This window comes from Callorhinus ursinus, unplaced genomic scaffold, assembly GCF_003265705.2.
Source record: "Callorhinus ursinus isolate GAN/ISIS: 27379988/994484 unplaced genomic scaffold, GSC_fseal_2.0 scaffold55, whole genome shotgun sequence".
NCBI classification, from domain to species: domain Eukaryota; kingdom Metazoa; phylum Chordata; class Mammalia; order Carnivora; family Otariidae; genus Callorhinus; species Callorhinus ursinus.
In genome coordinates, this window is record NW_027397117.1 from 8,990,084 (window position 1) to 8,996,682 (window position 6,599).

At 40.2% G+C, this 6,599-nt stretch overlaps 1 pseudogene; it reads left to right on the plus strand.

Moving 5' to 3' along the window:
- Window positions 1–3,296: 3,296 nt before the first annotated feature.
- LOC112817402 (E3 ubiquitin-protein ligase RING2-like) lies at window positions 3,297–4,430 on the plus strand (annotated as a pseudogene).
- Window positions 4,431–6,599: the final 2,169 nt, after the last annotated feature.

Sequence of the window (6,599 nt, forward strand, 5' to 3'; positions counted from 1 at the left end):
AAAAGGCAAGAAAGAAGCTCTTAATTATAGAGAACAAACTGATGGGTTACCAGAGGGTAGGTGGCTGGCTGGACGGGTTAAAAGGTGATGGAGATTAAGGAGTACACTTGTTGTGAGGAGCACAGGGTGATGTATGGAAGAGTTGAATTACTATATTGTATACATGCAACTAATATAATACTGAATGGAATTAAAATAAAAACTTACAAAGAGGGGCACCTGGGTGGCTCAGTCGTTAAGCGTCTGTCTTCAACTCAGGTCACCTAGGATTGAGCCCTGCATCAGGCTCCCTGCTCAGTGGGAAGCCTGCATCTCCCTCTCCCACTCCCCCTGCTTGTGTTCCCTCTCTCACTGTGTCTCTCTGTCAAATAAATAAATAAAATCTTGAAAAAAAAACTTACAAAGAAAGAAAAATATCAGCCTTTATTCATATTGGCCTTTGAAAAGAAAATGTCTAGCTATGCTGGACAGACTTCTCTAGGCCAGAGTCTTTACCTTTGGTGGGTCTTTTATATTGGATGGTGAGTCTTCTCCTATCTGAGTCTTTCAGTTGTGGGTCTTCCATTGGATGGTGACTAACGGATCCAATCAAAACCCAAAGAAAGGCTGATGATGGAAATCAGAGAGAGAAATAAAGACCCCAAGAAAGGGCGCCTGGGTGGCTCAGTTGGTTAAGCAACTGCCTTCGGCTCAGGTCATGATCCTGGAGTCCCAGGATCGAGTCCCGCATCGGGCTCCCTGCTCAGCAGGGAGTCTGCTTCTCCCTCTGACCCTCCCCCCTCTCATGCTCTCTCTCTCTCAAACAAATAAATAAAATCTTAAAAAAAAAAAAAAAGACCCCAAGAAAGAGAGAGTAGCTGGTTGGATACTAGAATTCCTTCCAAGAAGTCTCCCAGTCTTTAGGTTGCCCAGCTTTTCCTTGTAACCTGAAAAGCTATATGGAATCGGACCCTCCAAAAGAGAGCACAGCCTTCTCCCATCACCAAACAATTCTCCGTGTGCGGGAGGGGAACGAGAACACATCAGAAACCAGGATCTACACAAACAACTATGCACATACTGTAAGGGAAGTGTTATTACTTGCCTTTCACAGATGAGAAAACGGAGACTCAGAAAGAATAAACAGAAGGGGTAGAATCCAGACGTATGCAGTTAACACCTTGAGTTAGAAGCACAGTATCTGTTTTTATATCATTGTCCTGCATCACACTATGAGCTAGTTGAAATCAAGACCAGTCCTACTAAACTTTGTGCTTCCAGCTCCTGGCACAAAGCCTAGCACACAGTAGGCCCCCACTAAAGGCTGAATCAATTAGTCGATAACTCAATAACGAATTGAAATGAATTAATAATCATATATCTCAGACAGATACAATATTATATAATCCCACCCAACACATATATCCAAACTCTAATAACCCTTGGGAATTGCCTCCTGGCTCTGCTGCAGCTTCTAAAGAATACTGGGATCCCATGGAACAGTCTACACACTCTTGGTAGAAGAAAATGCGTTACCAAGAATATCAGTCCATGGTACTGGGACTTCCAACTTCATTTCAATGCATTGCATGCCTAAATTACTCAGGTCATGGAATAGTTAAGCAGATTTCTTTTTACTTAAAGTTATCCCTCCCTCCACTCCCCCACACACTCTAGAGTCCATCAAAATTGTTGTATATAATTTGAATCTTTAGGGATTGCCCCCAGGGAAAAGTATGATTTTTTTTAGGTCCCAAGAAGCAAAGTGTTTCATGGCTACCTGATATGTTGTGTTTTGTGCCTTTGCTGGAAACCAATAAGCCCACTGCTCCTTAGTGTTGGCTTAGTGCTCCTCTGTATCAGAACTGATAGGCTCTATTCCTTCACCATGGCCAAGCATTCCCAGAGTGCAGCATTTTATATATTATAAGTCATGAATATTTTAAACTAAGTGCCTGTTGCTATAAAGGCCCAGTAAGTACATTTATAATTTTCCTGTTTTCGTGACTTTTGAAGACACCAAAACCAAAAATAAAAACTGTTTTATTTTGTTTTGCTTTATGATCAGTTACTCTTTTTTAAAAAGATTTTATTTATTTATTTATTTATTTATTTATTTATTTATTTAGAGAGCACAAGCGGGGGAGGGGCAGAGGGAGAGAGAGAATCTCAAGCAGGTCTGCATTGAGCACACAAAGTCCGCCACGGGGCTCTATTTCACACACCTGAGCTCATGACCTGAGCCAAAACCAAGAGTCAGATAAACATCTGACTGACAACCCACTGAGCAACCCAGGCACCCCTATGATCAGCTACTCTTAAAAATAAAAACTGATACCTCTGCATTAATTTATTACCTCATGATTTATTAGAAAGTATTATCCCATATATTGGTTTATTTGGCCCTCGGAATAACCTGGGAAGTGTTATTATCTCCATTTTACAAGTGAGAAGTCAGAAGTTGAAAGAGGTTTTATAATTTGCCCAAGGTCACACAGCTAATAACTGGCAAAGCCAGGACTAAAATCCAGGTCTTTGAACAGCAAATAGCATTCTCTTTACATTGGAAAGAACCTTAGAGATATTTAATTCTGAACCCAAATGAGAAACTGTAGCTCGGAGAGGCTGAATGACCTTCTCCAGCTCATCTGTCTGGCAGATTTGTTCACAGCAGAGGGAGAACATTCAGTCTCCCTTCTTCACAGTCTGCCTTAAGGATCTGCCATGTTCGAAATTACACATATACCTAGAGGTATAGAAATGATTTGTATTATTAATCATTTAGTGATTAGGCTGAGTAAACTGAAAAATACTGGTCACATTCCATGATTAGGCTGAGTAAACATTCCTTTATCACAGACTTCCAAGGGATTCTCCAAATATCTCAGCTGTGCTAAAATATTATACCGGAGAATGCTTTAAAAACAGTCTGAAACCATTTTTAGATGGTGCTGTGATATTTTTTGTGGTACTTTTCTGTAATTTGGACAGTGAAATTGATGCTATGGGGATTTTGTGACTGCTATGACTGGTGCCAAAGTAGATGTGCCCTCAGCGAGCAAGATCCTTCAGACTCTTAATGATTCCTGTAGATACAGGATTTGAAAGTCAGTTATAAAATAGTCTTCTGGCTGAAAAATGAGTAGATGCCTCTTAGCTTTTCCTAAATTTCAGTATCCAGATCTAGCACTAACTTTCATTTCAGGCCATTTTTCATTAAGAAATATGTTTTGATACTGGGAGGCTCATACCTGAATCTGGGTCTGGCTGTGGCCAGCAAGTCCTGGGCTGGAGCAGGAGCTGCGAGGTCTCACACTATGCAGACAAATGGAACTCAACCATAAGCAGAACGTGGGAACTCAGTTTGTATGAATTACAATGAACACCTCAAGAGGCAATAGTGGATGGCTTAGAAATTGTGATCTCATCTCCAAGTCTACATAGTGAATTAATGTGCCCAATTTGTTTGGATATGTTGAAGAACACCATGACTGCAAAGGAGTGTTTACATCGTTTTTGTGCAGATTGCACTATTACAGCCCTTGGAAATGGCAATAAAGATTGTCCTGGAGCGCCTGGGTGGCGCAGTTGGCTCAGTGTCTGACTCTTGGTTTTGGCTCAGGTCTTGATCTCAGGGTCATGAGATTGAGCCCCAAGTCAGGCTCCACGCTCAGCATGGAGTCTGCTTGGGATTCTCTCTCTCCTTCTCCCTCTGTCCCTCCCTGCTCATTCTCTCTCTAAAATAAATAAATCAATAAATCTTTAAAACAAAGAATGCCCTACCTGTCAGAAAAAGCTAGTTTCTGAAAGATCACTAAGGCCAGACCCAAACTTCGATGCACTCATCAGCAAAATTTATCCAAGTTGTGATCAGTATGAAGTTCATCGAGAGAGTACTAGCCAGGATCCACAAGCATGATAATCAGCAAGCACTCAGTGAGAGCACTGAGGAAGGACTACAGATTACAGCGAGGCAAGAAACAGCAGATTGAAAACGGGAGTGGAGCAGAAGACGGTGGAGACAGGACCTAGTACCAAGCAGACCAAAACATCTGATGATTCCTGGCGTGAGCTTGATAACAGCAATGCAACAGTGGCAATCGATCCAGTACTGGATGGTGCTAGTGAAACTGACTAAGGATTCAGGCGTCATCCCATACTCACAGAAAAAGATGATAGTGCACAGACAAGACTATGCCGCTGTTGATCACTTATCCAAGTATCTGGCTGTGAGGTCAGCTTCAGAAGAACTTCAGAGCAAAGGAAAACCAAACCAGATGAACCTCGACACAGCCAGTGGGAAGCAGTAATATACCGTTTACATAACAACAGCCAGTGGGCAGTTCACTGTATTAAATGGCTCCTTTTCTTTGGAATTGGTCGGTGAGTAATACTGGAAAGTGCACAAACCCATGGAACCTTATTATGCACCCACAAAGGAGCACAAATGAGCTTTTACTAAAACCATGTCTGAGAATGAACTTTTTTATAGCCAATTTCCTTAATATTAAAGATGTAATGTCTTTACTTTTATGGATAGAATCTTGGATACATGGTTCGGTTTGCTTTCTGAGCCAGGCTCATTTACACTATTAGAAGATTTTCCTCTTAATTTAAGATTTCCTTTTTGGAAGGAAGTGTAATTATCTGGTACTTTTTCTTTCCTTTTAAAAAATATATTTAAGTTGTATGATTTCACAAACTATGATTCCATTTGGAGCACCCTTTTGACCCAGCAATTTTTCATAGTTCTGTATTCTTTTTTTTTTTTTTAAGATTTCATTTTTAAGTAATCTCTACATCCAACACGGGGCTTGAACTCACAACCCTGAAATCAAGAGTCACATGCTCTACCGACTAGGACAGCCAGGCACCCCCATAGTTCTGTATTTTTTTTTTAAGATTTTATTTATTTATTTGAGAGAGAGAGAATGAGAGATAGAGTACACAAGAGGGAAGAGGGTCAGAGGGAGAAGCAGACTCCTCGTCGAGCGGGGAGCCCGATGTGGGACTCGATCCTGGGACTCCAGGATCATGACTTGAGTTGAAGGCAGTCGCTTAACCAACTGAGCCACCCAGGTGCCCCATAGTTCTGTATTCTTAAGTGAAGTTTCAGTTGGCTATCCTTTTTCCTCCCCTCAAAAGTTTTCTAGGCCTACAGAATGTTAAATAATATGTATTTTGACTTTTTTTCCTGGAGTCTTATATATTTATAGTTTCCTATATAAGCTATAGTATCTTCATGAAGATCAAGGCTCAAATTTAGTGTGCCTAAAAAGCCATTTTCATATTATTATTATTTTCATGGTATTTTCTTCCATAATATCTCATTTTTTAAAAAAGATTCTTTATGAACTTAATGTCCATTTGTCACACAATGTTATTTTTTTTTCCATTTTTTCCCCTCAAATTTTGGAATTTCTGATCCTGGGAAAAAGAAAACAAACAAGGGGCGCCTGGGTGGCTCAGTCATTAAGCGTCTGCCTTGGGCTCAGGTCATGATCCCAGAGTCCTGGGATCAAGCCCTGCATCAGGTTCCCTGCTGTGCGGGAAGCCTGCTTCTCCCTCTCCCACTCCCCCTGCTTGTGTTCCCTCTCTCACTGTGTCTCTCTCTGTCAAATAAATAAATAAAATCTTTAGAAAAAAACAAAACAAAATGTCAAGTTCTAGGAAAATTTGGTTCACTTACAGATTTCACTTAAGAAAGAAAAATTAAATTGGTCTTCTGTAGTCTTCAAGTATATATTTATTTTTTTAAAGATTTTATTTATTTATTTGAAAGAGATAGGGAGAGTGAGTGTGCACACAGAGGGAGAGGGAGAAGCAGACTCCAGCTGAGCTGGGATTCCAGTGTGGGACTCCATCCCAGGACCCTGGGATCATGACCTGAGCCAAAGGCAGACTCTTAGCTGACTGAGCCACCCAGGAGGCTTTTTTTTTTTTAAGCTTTACTGTCACTTCAGTTCCTTTATTATGTATGTTTGATGTTTTTTCCTATTAAAATATGGAAATATTTTGCACTTTAGCCTTGACAAAAAGTACAAGGTATGTTCAAAGCTTCCCTAATTCTTCTATTATTGGTAGCCACGTAAGTTTCAAGAATAACATGACACATGGAACTGGGAACTGGGCGGGAGGATGTTTGCTTCTATTTGAAAAGTGTGTTCAGCATTTGAGCGGTCCTATAAGTTTATAAATTTGGTGCTCTGCTAATCACACTCTAGAGAAGCAAATTAATGCAGCTTGAGCCTTGCCCTAGTGAAAGATAATTCTGTAGAAGAATGTCAGCAAGTAGAGTCATTTTACTCTTCTTAATTTAGTTTTATTGAGGAACAGTGTTGGGTGTTTGGTGCCAGAAGGCTTTATGAAGACAGATCAGAAATAAAATTGACTTGTGTGTTATTTTTCATCATCATCTTGATTCCAAGTTTATATTATCACAGTATTTACACATACTTGTTTGCATTGAGAAATTAACCCCAAAGGGTGTTTTTTTTGTTTGCTTTTTTGCCAGCGGTGAGTAGTCCTCCAGTACTATTATAATTGAATAAACTGACCAGTCATTGTAAATATTTATCTGTCATTTGTTTACAGATTGGGGCCAGCTTGATGTTTTAAAT